At 37.6% G+C, this 14369-nt stretch overlaps 1 non-coding gene across 1 annotated transcript; it reads right to left on the reverse strand.

Annotated features, from left to right (window-relative positions):
- Positions 1 to 4316: 4316 nt before the first annotated feature.
- On the reverse strand, positions 4317 to 4423 carry LOC121211823 (small nucleolar RNA R71). The gene has a single exon (XR_005907041.1). It is a non-coding gene; the product is annotated as a small nucleolar RNA R71 (small nucleolar RNA).
- Between the last annotated feature and the right edge of the window lie 9946 nt (positions 4424 to 14369).

Here is a 14369-nt window from a genome sequence, read left to right on the forward strand (position 1 = left end):
ACACGATTATAGCGAGGCGAGAGAGCACTAGCGTCATCAACACCCACGACATCAACTTCTTATGGTGCATGTCGCAAGGACACGTCATCAACCTTGCCTATTTCATCGCCCTTGCGATTTAGCACTAGACGGAGCAGCATCAAAAGGGGGTCATCTCCATTGGCCCCTACGTGACTAGGTGGTGCGACATTTTGGGCTCCTCAACACCGTGGCCCAAGAATCATCCCTCACCCTCATCGGCCAGATGTCTCCACAAGGCATCTCGAGCATGCTTAGCATGAGGATAACTGAGAGGCGCCGAGGAACCTACCCTCCCCAGTATCGTCTCACCCAATATACCGAGGAGGAGGCCTACAAGGACATTCCTGATGATGTCCCTCCAAAGCACGAGGGCCCATCGACTCAGCCACCACCACCTTCTCATCCAGTTCATGCGACGGCTTCATATGCTGACATCTCTGAGCGCCTCACCCGATTTGAACAGTAGTGTTTTCAACGATTTCACAACATTGATGCTACTCTACAGTAGGTTTGTCAACACCTCCACATCTCATCGCTAGTCCCACCTCCCGAACCATCCAACGATGAAGATGTTTAGAAATATTTATTTCTTATTTTATGTTTTTAATTTTTATTGAAACTACTTTTTTTTATTAGATTTTAAAAAATTTATTTTTAATTATCAAATTTGGTTATTTCTTTTTGAGTAATTATTCTTCCTAATATCCCTTAAAAAGTTCCTGATTTTATCACAGTTATATAGAGCTCTTAAGCTCATCGTCATGTCCTGATCGACCACAACCATAGCTACCACTAGATATAATATTCTTTTGGCACGGGACTTATGGCCTAATGAACATCTACGACCGCCGGAGTATCCTCCTCCACTCTCGAACCGATTCCTTTCTAGAACTCCAATTCGAAGATTTCATCACGCAGGAAGTTTCACTTCTCTCCCTATCTTATTTTTACACTCTAATAGTTATCTTTGTACATTGAGGGCAATGTACATCTTAATTTTGGGGGGTATTTATTTCATTATCAGAAAAATCCCTAAATGATCATCTTGTTCTCTTGAAAAGCTCTCATATCATATTTAGGGTAAATTTTAATTGATTTATGATTTTTATTGATATATCTTGAATTAAAACATAGGCATTTATGTATTGATTGTTTAAACTTTAAGACATTAGAGAATCAAGTATGATAAGTTGATTTTTAAGAATTTAAAATTATAGGTTGTTTCCCCAAGTCTAGGTATTACTTTGAATTGGAATTCACGAGTCTAAACATCAAAAAGCTATATTTTTTTGTGAGATTTTTGAGCCTTTTGAGCATCTATTAATTCTTTCATGCTCATTTTTATTCTTGTTTTGAGAGCGTCAGTATTGAACTGTTATTCTAGAACTTGCTTGATTATGCATGTCGAGACCACACCATTTGATTTGATATATCAAAATAATTAAGGCACTTAGGATTAACCCACTCATGCCATGAAAGGCCTACCTCTACGATTAACCCCTAGTAAACCCCCTTGAGCCCAATAAGCCATTTCTTGTATTACCCTTAATATTAACCTTTAACTCATTATTATTGAAACCCCCTAACTTAATCCCTCTTTTTGCCGAGATTTGAGTTGAGGAAATTGCTTAGCTATGTCTTGTTTGTAATAAGTTGTTCTATGAATATTTAACTTGTTCTAAAAAAAACTATGTATATATATTAGTAATTCCATATTCGGAGAAGAAGCTCTGTTGTACTCAAGTGAAGATTAACTCTTTCTCTAGTTAGGCAATTGTTCAATTCAATCTCATTCTAACCCTTTCTTTCAGTTTGTGACCACACCCCCTAACCAAGCCGTACTACAACCTTCTAAAGACCTTTTGATTAATGTATCATCTTAAATTATAGTGGTGGAGATTTGATTTTCATGCAAGCTTATGGTAATGACGTTTCATTATTAACTATTGAGTGCTTCATTTATTGTCCTTAAACACCTCGAGTGATTTAAGTGAATCTTTACTGAGGATTTGAAACTCTGTGATATTCTGAATCAAAGGTAATTATTTAGATGCGGAGGACACCTATATTTGCATGATTAAATACTCAACTTGGAATGTTTGAAACTTTTATGTTATTTTAGTTGAATTCTCAATGTATGATTACCTATGGATTATTTTGAGATATTATCGATAAGAATTATAAGTTGAGGAGAATTTATTTTGATTATGAGTTGAGGATTTTGCTTGAGGACAAGCAAATGCTTAAGTGTGGGGGTATTTGATAAATCGTAAATTATACAAGTTTTACCCCATGTTTAATGAATTTTATGGATGATTTCTCATTAGAATTGGTGAATTCTATGCTCCTAATGATTTAATTTCATGTTTTATACTTAGGACAGCATAGGAGAGTGAAAGGAATGAGAAACGGGCCAAAAACGGAGAAAATGGGCCAAAGTACAAAATCAACACGACCTAGACCTCCTCACACGGGCAGACTACATGGCCGTGTCAATTTGGCAGGCTCGAGTACGGCCTGAAGTAATCGAACACGGGCGTGTGCCACGGGCGTGTCCCTACCGAGCCCAAGTTGAGTCCAATTCGAAAAAGGCTAATTGTGAGGGCTTCTAGGCATTCCAAAGCCTATAGATACACCCTAGAGGAGGAAGAAAAGGGAGACGGTGAAGGGGGTAAGGAATTACCCCAAGGAAACCGATTGATCCATCTCAGAAGCCGGATTCATCATCAAGACTGAAGATCTCTCCTCAATTTCCCTTCAAGAGTTTTGGGTTTTTTTATGTTTTGTATTTTTTATTCTTCGGAGATGTTTTCTTATTTAGTTATGAACTAAATCCCCTAAATACCTAAGGGGAATGAAACCTAAGACGAATCTTGTTATTATTTTCTGAATCGTATGATAAATATTTGACTTGTTCTTAATTATGTGTTATTAATTCTTGTTTTGATATCCCAGGATATTGATTCAAGACATGCTCTTATTCAGAGGAGGAATAGACCCTGTCTAAGAGTACTTTTGTAATAATTAAGCGGAGTTGATTGCGCGCCTAGAAATAGGGTGACAAGATTTTTCCGTATTAGGGTGAAACCTAATAAGGGGATCCATAGATCGAGTTAATGCAACCCTAGAGTGGTAATTAGAGAAAAGTCTTGGTTATTCAATCTAGGGATTAGACGTTATTAGTCTTGAATAGGGATAATAACATAACTTAGGGATCTCTACGGAACGAGTTGAATGAATAAATCGTCTGATTCGAAGCCAGAATAACAAGTAAAGTCTGGGTGGATTTTTCCTTAGGTATTGTTTCAAGTCAATCGATTTTCCCAAAAGCAATTCCCCAATTATTTTCTCTGTGCGTTCTCAGTTTAGATAATTAGTTAATTAAAATAAAACCCCATTATTCTTAGGCTAGATAATAAAAAGACAGTCATTACTAGTACTTTTAGTACCTTTGGGTTCGACAATCCGGTCTTGCTAAAACTATACTGCTGTTCGATAGGTACACTTGCCTACTTCGCTATAATAGTTAGTTCAAGAACGAGTAATTATAAATATTTAAAACCTATCACGAAACCACGCGATCAAGTTTTTGGCGCCATTGCCGGGGACCTAAAATATTGGAACACTCAATTTTTATTACTTTAGCCATTTATTTTTTTCTTGCAATTTAATTATTACTAATTAATTTACTTTTTCTCTCCCTTAGTAGGTTTTTATAGTTTATGACTAGAAGAAACCCGTCGGGACCATTACTTTTTGACGAAGAAATTGATCGCACAGCTCGTAGAAACCAAAGAGAAATAAGGCGTAGCTTAAGATACACAAAAAACGAGCAAGAAGACGATACCCAACCCCCAACCGAAGAGATGGCTGGAAACCAAGGCAATTAGCTACCTACTGCAATTGTTGCTAATCAAAATCCTGCTCCACGTACTATGTATGATTATGCTAAACCTTCTCTAAGAGGAACTGAATCTAGTATAGTTAGACTTGCTATTGCTGCAAATACTTTTGAACTGAAACCTAACACAATTCAAATGATACAGCATTTTGTTCAGTTTGATGGTTTGCAGGATGAAGATCCCAACGCTCGCTTAGCAAACTTTTGGGAATTTTACGATACATTTAAAATCAATGGTGTTTCTGATGATGCCATTCGTCTTCAGTTATTTCCTTTTTCATTGAGGAACAAAGCTAAACAGTGGTTGAACTCGTTACCACGAGGGTCAATTACTACTTGGGAACAAATGATCGAAAAATTTTTACTAAAATACTTTCCGCCAGCTAAAATGGCTAAATTACGTAATGATATCTCTTTTTTTGTGCAGATGGATTTAAAAACATTTTACGATGCATGGGAGAGATACAAGGACTTACTGAGAAGGTGCCCTCACCATGGGTTATCACTTTGGCTTCAAATACAAACATTCCACAATGGTCTGAATCCCTCGACTCGGCAAATGGTTGACACAGCTGCTGGTGGAACCATCAACAACAAAACACCTGAAGAGGCTTATGAATTCATTGAAGAAATGTCACTGAATAACTATCAGTGGCAAGTCATGAGGACTAAACCAACAAAAATAGCCGGCGTTTATAACGTCGACTCAGTTACTATGCTGTCAAATCAGGTAGAACTTCTCAATAAAAAGATTGATGGTTTACTTGGTTCTACGCAGGTACATCCAGTAATGAGGTTTGACTCAAGTGGAGGAGGTGTGTATACAGAATATCAATCCTTCAATCCTACAACTAAAGAGGAACAAGTCAACTATATGGGTAACAATAACTTTAGATCTCAAAATAACCCATACAATAATACTTATAATGCAGGTTGGAGGAACCACCCAAATTTCTCCTGGGGTGGTCAAGGGAATCAAAAGCCACAAAATCCTTAGGGTTTTCAATAGCCACTTTATCAACAAGAGAAGAAACCGAACCTTGAGGAGATGCTCTCAAAATTCATATCAATGCCAGAAACCCGTTTCCAAAATACCAAAACAACACTTAAAAATCAACAAGCATCGATCCAAGGACTCGAAACTCAGATAGGCCAGCTATCCAAACTAATCCTCGAATGACCATAAGGTAGCTTACCAAGTAATACTGAACCTAACGCAAGGGAACACCTTAACGCAATTAGTACTCAAGATAAGGAAGGATTCATTGCGCCTGAGCCAGAATTGATGCAAGAAATTGTGGTGAGCAAAGGTAAAAGTGAGGTAAGTCATAACAAAACAGTGAATGAAGAATATAAACCTCGTGTCCCATATCCTAACGCGACAAGGAAAGACCGCTTAGACGAATAATTCAGTAAATTCCTTAGACTTTTGAAAAAAATACATATTAACTTACCATTTATTGAAGCTCTATCGCAGATGCCAAATGCAATGAAATTTTTAAAAGAGCTTTTAGTAAATAAGCGGAAGTTGGACGAAGCGTCGCATGTGGAGCTAAACGCAGTCTGCTCAGCTATTCTACAGAATAAGCTACCCCACAAATTGAAAGATCTAGGGAGTTTTAAAATTCCTTGCTTAATTGGTAGTTTAGATATAAGTCATGCATTAGCTGATATAGGGGCTAGTATTAACGTCATGCCTTACAAAATGTTTAGGCAACTAGGTCTTGGGAAACCTAAACAAACTAGGACGAGCATTCAATTGGCAGATAAAACTATAAGATTTCCTAGGAGTATTATTGAAGATGTACTAGTGAAAGTAGATAAGTTCATTTTTCTCATTGATTTCGTTGTTCTAGACATAGAGGAGGATAATAACACCCCTTTGATTTTAGGGAAGCCCTTTTTAGCAACTGCTAAAACAATTATTGATGTTGCCACAGGTGAGCTCACGCTTCGCGTAGGAGACGACATGATCACCCTTTAAGCTCGTAATTCTGGCATCACATCGAACATTGAAGGTAATAGTCCACACCAATCTATTAAAACTGACAATATGACTTTGCAGAAATTGAGCTTCAAAGAAGTTCACAAGCCATGTTCCAACAATGATAGAGGACACACTCATGAAGAACAAAGGCTACGGATAGAAGAGTTAGACGAATAGTGAGCACACAAACCGAGAACACATGATAAACCGAAACTATGGCAAAACAGGGCCGATACCTCTCCAAATCAACTTAAGGTTGGCGATAAAGTCTTACTAGATGCCGCAGATCCTCACATTATCACTACTACATCGAATGAGGAAATCCCTCTTATGGTACTCAGTATTTTTCCATTCGGTACGGTGGAGGTGAGTCACCGCAAGTTCAGCACTTTTAAGGTAAACAACACCCGATTAAAACCCTATTTTGATGAGATTGATAGCAGGAATGAGGATTATAAACTCCTCAAACCACCCTGACCATTCACTAGAGAGGTAAGTCGAGCTTAGACTATAAATAAGCACTTCTCGGGAGGCAACCCGAGCACTAACATATTTTGATTTCTTTATTTTTAATTTCTAACACTTTAAATCATTAACTTTATCTTTGATTTGCAAAGTTTTTTAGCACACAGGCGTCCCTAAAGTCGTGGCCAAACAGGGGAAGAGACATAGCCATGCAATATGGCCATGTGGAAGCAGGACACGATTTCCCCAAAACACGGGATGCAATAAATCCCCATGGCCGTGCAACATGGCCGTGGGTGAACTTGATAGGTGAACACATGCATAGGAATAGAAAAACACGGGTGTGCCAAGGGCAAGGCTCGATTCTGTTTTTTCGACACGGGCGTGACACACGCCCATGCCATTAAGCCATGGACAACAACACACAGGCATCGTACCCTAACACACGGGCGTGGGAGAAGTGAACAAAGCTAGGCACGACCGTGCGACATGGCCGTGTCCCACACACGTCCTAGACGCACGGGCATGGGATAGTAGCTGGGCATGACCTAAATCACAAAATTTGAAAAACACAGCCTCACCTTTAGAGTACACGGGAGTGGCCCTAGGCCGTGTGGCCCTCCTCTATATAAGCAAACCACTGTTTATCTTATTCCCTTTTTAAAGCTCAATCTCTCTCCCTTAGCGTTTGCCTTCAATGTCATCTTCAAGAGGAAAGAAAACCCCCATACCAGCCTTGAAGAAGAGGAAGGGAGCGTCATCTCCCGCTGGTCTAACCGTGAAAATTCGTCACCCTCTCCTAAAGTTTCCACGAGGGCCCCAAGAAGAGCTCTTCTAAATACTTCGGGCCCGACCTTTAGCAGCAAGCCATTGTACCGACTGTGTTGCAATAGAAAAAGACCAAATGGCTGATGCAATTCGGGCTCTCTTAACCATCGACCCGTGGGAACTGTTTTTCGAAATTATCGAGCCAACATACCTTGATCTCACGATGGAACTCTGCTCAACATTCCATCTCCAGACCGTAATGACAAGGTACGATGATCCCGGCACGGTCTAGTTTCGCCTAGGTGGATTAATCCGCCAATTAAGCATCCCAGAGTTTGGTGCTGCACTAGGCCTACATACGGAGGAATTTGGGGAGAAGAATGAACTATATGCTCTCAGTCACCACATACATTTCTTGCCCTCGAAGTGCTGGCACACTTTGGCCCCTAGCATGGCCTCGTACAATCCTAGCCACTCCAAGGCATTAGTTCTCCCACCATCCCTGAGGTACTTACACGCTATTTTGGCTCACACGATTACAGGAAGGTGAGAGAGCACTGGCGTGGTCAACACTTACGACGTCTACTTCTTATGGTGCATCTCATAAGGACACGCCATCAACCTTGCCTATTTCATCGCCTTTGCGATTCAGCACCAGACGGAGCGGCATCAAAAGGGGGTCATCTCCATTGGACCTACGTGACTAGGCTGGCGCGACATTTTGGGCTCCTCAACACAACTGCCCAAGAATCATCCCTCACCCTCATCAGCCAGATGTATCCATAAGACATCTCGAGCATGCTTAGCATGAGGATGATCGAGAGGTGCCAAGGAACCAACCCTCCCCAATATCGTCTCGCCCAATCTACCGAGGAGGAGGCCTACAAGGACATTCCTGATGATGTCCCCCCACAGTACGAGGGCCCACTGACTCAGCCACCACCACCCTCTCGTCCAGTTCATGCGGCGGCTTCATATGCTGACATCTCTAAGTGCCTCACCCGATTTGAGCAGCAGTGTTTTCAACGATTTGACAACATTGATGCTACTTTACAGTAGATTTGTCAGCACCTAACGAACCATCCAGCGATGAAGATGTTTAGAAATATTTATTTCTTATTTTATGTTATTAATTTTTATTGAAACTACTTTTTATTTTATTATATTTTAGAAAATTTATTTTTAATTATTAAATTCGGTTATTTCTTTTTGAGTAATTATTCTTCCTAATATCCCTTAAAAAGTTCCTGATTTTTACACAGTTATATACAGCTCTTAAGCTCATCGTCACATAAGAACTAAAACTCCACCGGGAAATCTTCTCCACACTGCCATGTCATGATTGACCATAGCCATAGCTACCACTAGATATAATATTCTTTCGGCACAGGACTTATGGCCTAATGAACATCTACGACTGCCGAAGTATCCTCCTCCACTCTCAAACCGATTCCCCTCCAGAACTCCAATTCGAGGATTTCATCGTACAGGAAGTTTCACTTCTCTCTCTATCTTATTTTTATACTCTAATATCTACCTTCGTACATTGAGGGCAATGTACATCTTAATCGTGGGGGTATTTATTTTATTATCAGAAAAATCCATGAATGATCACCTTGTTCTCTTGAAAAGCTCTCATATTATATTTAGGATAAATTTTAATTGATTTATGATTTTGATTGATATATCTTGAATTAAAACATAGGCATTTATGCATTGATTGTTTAAACTTTAAGACATTAGAGAATCAAGCATGATAAGTTGATTTTCAAGAATTTAAAATTATAGGTTGTTTCTACAAGTCTAGGTATTACTTTGAATTGGAATTCACGAGTCTAAACATCAAAAAGCCATAATTTTTTGTGAGATTTTTGATCCTTTTGAGCATCTATTAATTCTTTCATGCTCACTTTTATTATTGCTTTGAGTGTGTTAGTATAGAACTGTTATTCTAGAACTTGCTTGATTATGCATGTCAAGACCACACCATTTGATTTGATATACCAAAATGATTAAGGCACTCAGGATTAACCCACTCATGCCATGAAAAGCCTACCTCCACAATTAACCCCTAGTAAACCCCCTTAAGCCTAATAAGCCATTATTTGTATTACCCTTAATATTAACCTTTAACTCATTATTATTGAAACCCCCTAATTTAATCCCTATTTTTGTCGAGATTTGAGTTGAGGAAATTGCTTAGCTATGTCTTGTTTGTAATAAATTGGTCTATGAATATTTAACTTGTTCTAAAAGAAAAAAGAAAACTATGTATATATATTAGTAATTCCATATTCTGAGAAGAAGCTCTATTGTACGCAAGTGAAGATTAACTCTTTCTCTAATTAGGCAATTTTTCAATTTAATCTCATTCTAACCCTTTCTTTCAGCTTGTGACCACACCCCCTAACCAAGCCGCACTACAACCCTCTAAAGACCTTTTGATTAATGTATCATCTTAAATTATAGTGGTGGAGATTTGATTTTCATGCAAGCCTATGGTAATGACTTTTCATTATTGACTATTGAGTGCTTCATTTATTGTCTTTAAACACCTCGAGTGATTTAAGTGAATCTTTACTGAGGATGTGAAACTCTGTGATATTCTGAATCAAAGGTAATTATTTAGATGCGGAGAGACACCTATGTTTGCATGATTAAATACTCAACTTGGAATGTTTGAAACTTTTATGTTCTTTTAGTTGAATTCTCAATGTATGATTGCCTATGGATTATTTTGAGATATTATCGATAAGAATTATAAGTTGAGGAGAATTTCTTTTGATTATGAGTTGAGGATTTTGCTTGAGGACAAGCAAATGCTTAAGTGTGGGGGTATTTGATAAACCGTAAGTTATACATATTTTTACCCCATGTTTAATGCATTTTATGGATGATTTCTCATTAGAATTGGTGAATTTGATGCTCCTGATGCTTTAATTTCATGTTTTATACTTAGGACAGCGTAGGAGAGCGAAAGGAACGAGAAACGGGCCAAAAACGGAGAAAATGGGCCAAAGTACAAAATCAACACGGCCTGGACCTCCTCACACGGGCAGACCACACGGCCGTGTCAATTTGGCAGGCTTGAGCACGGCCTAAAGTAATCGAACACGGGCGTGTCCCTGCCGAGCCCAAGTTGAGTCCAATTCAGAAAAGGGTAACTTTGAGGGCTTCTAGGCATTCCAAAGCCTATAAATACACCCTAGAGGAGGAAGAAAAGGGAGACGGAGAAGGGGGTAAGGAATTATCCCAAAAAAGCTGATTGATCCATCTCAGAAGCCGAATTCATCATCAAGACTGAAGATCTCTCCTCAATTTCCCTTCAGGAGTTTTGGGTTTTCTTTATGTTTTGTATTCTTTATTCTTCGAAGATGTTTTCTTATTTAGTTATGAACTAAATCCCCTAAATACCTAAGGGGAATGAAACCTAAGACGAATCTTGTTATTATTTTCTGAATCGTATGATAAATATTAGACTTGTTCTTAATTATGTGTTCTTAATTCTTGTTTTGATATCCCAAGATACTGATTCAAGACATGGTCCTATTCAGAGGAGGAATAGACCCTGTCTAAGAGTACTCTTTTCATAATTAAGCGGAGTTGATTGTGCGCCTAGAAATAGGGTGACAAGATTTTGCTGGATTAGGGTGAAACCTAATAAGGGGATCCATAGATCGAGTTAATGCAACCCTAGAGTGGTAATTATAGAAAAGTCTCGGTTATTTAATCTAGGGATTAGACGTTATTAGTCTTGAATAGGGATAATAACATAACTTAGGGGTCTCTACGAAACGAGTTGAATGAATAAATCGTCCGATTCGGAGCCAGAATAACAAGTAAAGTCTAGGTGGATTTTTCCTTAGGTATTGTCTGAAGTCAATCGATTTTCCCAAAAGCAATTCCCCAATTCTTTTCTCTGCGTGTTCTTAGTTTAGATAATTAGTTAATTAAAACAAAACCCCATTATTCTTAGGCTAGATAATAAAAAGACAGTCATTACTAGTACTTTTAGTTCCTTTGGGTTCGACAATCCAGTCTTGCTAAAACTATACTATTGTTCAATAGGTACACTTGCCTACATCGCGATAATAGTTAGTTCAAGAATGAGTAATTATAAATATTTAAAACCTATCACGAAACCATGCGATCAGTTAGCAAAGTCCTTTGTTATTTGACTTGTTCTTAAAAAAACAATTACATGCATTAGTAGTAATTCGTTGTTTTGAGCTTTTGTGTTTAATTCCATATTTTGAGAAAAAGATCACATGTATTCAAGTGATGACTAGCTATTTTTCTGGTTAGGTAATTTTTCATTTCAATCTCGATTTTAGCCTTTTCTTTCATCTTGTAACCATGCCCCCTAACCAATGCTACGTTACAACCCTCTAAAGACCTTTTGATTGATGTATCATCTCAATTTATAGTGGTGGAGATTTGATTTTCACACAAGCCTATGGTAATAACGTTTCATAGTGACTAATGAGTGCTAATTTGATGTCCTTTAACACCTCGAGTGATTTGAGTGAATCTTTAGTGAGGATGTTAAACTCTATGATATTTTGATCAAAGGTGACTACTTAGATGAGAGAGGACACCTATGTTTTCGTGATAAAATGCTCAACTTGGAATGTTTGAAACTTTGCTGTACTTTTACTTGAATTTTCAATGTATGAATACTTATGGATTATTTTGAGATATTATTGATAGGGATTATAAACTGAGAAGAATTTATTTTGATTGTGAGTTGAGGATTTTGCTTGAGGACAAGCAAACGCTTAAGTGTGGGGGTATTTGATACACTGTAATTTATACATATTTTTATCCCATGCTTAGCACATTTATGAATGATTTCTCCTTAGATTTGGTGAATTCGATGCTCCTAATTCTTTAATTCCATGTCTTATACTTAGGTGAGCATAGGAGAGTAAAAAGAGCGAGAAACAGGCCAAAAACGGAGAAAATGGACCCACATGGGAAATCAACACGACCTGGACTTCCTCACACGGGCATGTCACACGGCCGTGTCCATTTTGCAGGATTGAAGCTTGACTTACACGGGTAGACTACATGCCCGTGCCTATTCAACAGCCTTGACTACGGGCTGGAACAATCGCACACAGGCATGTCACACGGGCATGTCCCTGCCGAGCCTAAGTATAGTCCTATTTGAAAAAGGCTAATTTTGATGGCTCTTAGGCATTATAAAGCCTATTTAAACACCCGAGGAGGCACTTAGATGAGACACAAGGAGTAGGAGGCAAGGAATTACTTAAGGGAAGCCGATTGATCCATCTCAGAAGCTGGATTCATCATCAAGACTGAAGATCTCCCTTCAATTTCCATTCAGGGGTTTTGGGTTTTCTTTATGTTTTGTATTTGTTATTCTTCTGAGATGTTTTCTTTTATAATTATGAACTAAAATCCCTAAATACCTAAGGGGAATGAAACCTAAGAACGGATCTTATTACTATTATCTGAATTGTATGATAAATATTTGACTTGTTCTTAATTATGTGTTCTTAATTCTTGTTTTAATATTTCAGGATATTGATTCAAGTTAATGCTCTTATTCAGAGGAGAAATAGACCCTGTCTAAGAGTAAATTTGTCATAATTAAGTGGAGTCGATTGCACGGTTAAAGATAAGGTGATAAGATTTTTCCGGATTAGGGTGAAACCTAATAAGGGGATCCATAGATCGAGTTAATGCAACACTAGGGCATTAATTAGAAAGAGATTTCAATTAATCAACTTAGGGTTAGACATTATTAGTCTCGAAAGAGATAATAATATAACTTAAGGATTTTTACGGATCAAGTCAAATGAATAAATCGTCTGATTCAGAGTCAAATAACAAGTGAAGTCTAGGTGGATTTTTCCTTGGGTATTGTCTTAGTCAATCGAGTTTTCCCAAAAGCGTTTTCCTAATTTTCTCTCTGTGCACCCTTATTTTAGTTAATTAGTCTAGATAAACAAATCCCTTAATTTTTAGGTTAGATAATAAAAGAAAGTAATTACTAGTACTCTTGGTTCTTTGGGTTCGACAATCCGGTCTTGCTAAAGCTATACTACTGTTCGACAGGTACACTTGCCTTCATTGTGATAATAGTTAGTTTCAAGAACGATTAATTATAAATCTTTAAAACCTGTCGCAAAAATCACGTACATCAGTCTGAGGCAACGGATACTTGTTCTTGATGGTGAACTTGTTTAGCTATCTATAGTTGATACACAGCCTCAAGATAGCATCCTTCTTCTTCACAAATAACACCAGCACACCCCAAAGCGATACACTACGTCGAATGAACCATTAGTCCAACAAGTCTTGCAACTGGACCTTCAACTCCTTAAGTTCTCCTGGTGCCATTGTAACAGTCCGGTTTTGACCCTAGTCGAAATAGTGGTTTCGGGACCATAAATCTGAGTTAGAAAAATATTTTAATATCATTTTCCTGTGCCTATTATAAGTGAATTAACATGTGTGAAAGTCTCGTGTGAAAATTTAACTGTTTGTGTGCTTAATTTGCAAAAAGAACCTAATCTCATAAAAGGTAAAAGTTGTGTGTTACATGTTAAGTATGCCTATTTGCTATGGCTTTTTATTTTTGAGGTCATTATGTTGTAATTGGACCATGGTTAGTGGGATTGGTCATAAATGACCTTAAAATGGATGAATTAAAATGTTTTAAACAAAGGGCAAAATTGGTATTTGATTATTAATATGTGTTAAAACTAAATAAACATGAAAATAAGGGCATTATCATATTTTTTGGCCGTATATGTAAAAGAAAAAGAAAGAAAATTTCAAGCTTAGGGTTTGGCACTTACTTTGCTTGATTGAGGTATGTAATTAGCTCGGTTTTTGATAATTTTTACGTGTTTGTAATCATTGCTTTGTATACTATCGAACCCATGCTTTAATTTTTTATTTTGGTGATGATTTTGAAATGTGCCATTGATGAAACTGTGAGCTTTGTGATGTTAGTTGATGAATTATGGAAGCTTGAGGTTGGGTTTAAATGTTTTGTTGGATTTTTGATGAAATTAAGTATTTTGGGTTAAATTGTAAAATATTACTTTGAAAGACTAAAATGTGAAATAAATTAAATGTATGGATTTGTATGAGAGTTAGGAGAATTCAGCTAGGCTTGTGTACAAGCAAATTTTGTGTATTTTGTGATTTTGTGAATTAGGGACTAAAGTGTCAAAATGTGAAAATGTAAGA

This window comes from Gossypium hirsutum, chromosome A12, assembly GCF_007990345.1.
Source record: "Gossypium hirsutum isolate 1008001.06 chromosome A12, Gossypium_hirsutum_v2.1, whole genome shotgun sequence".
Lineage (NCBI taxonomy): Eukaryota > Viridiplantae > Streptophyta > Magnoliopsida > Malvales > Malvaceae > Gossypium > Gossypium hirsutum.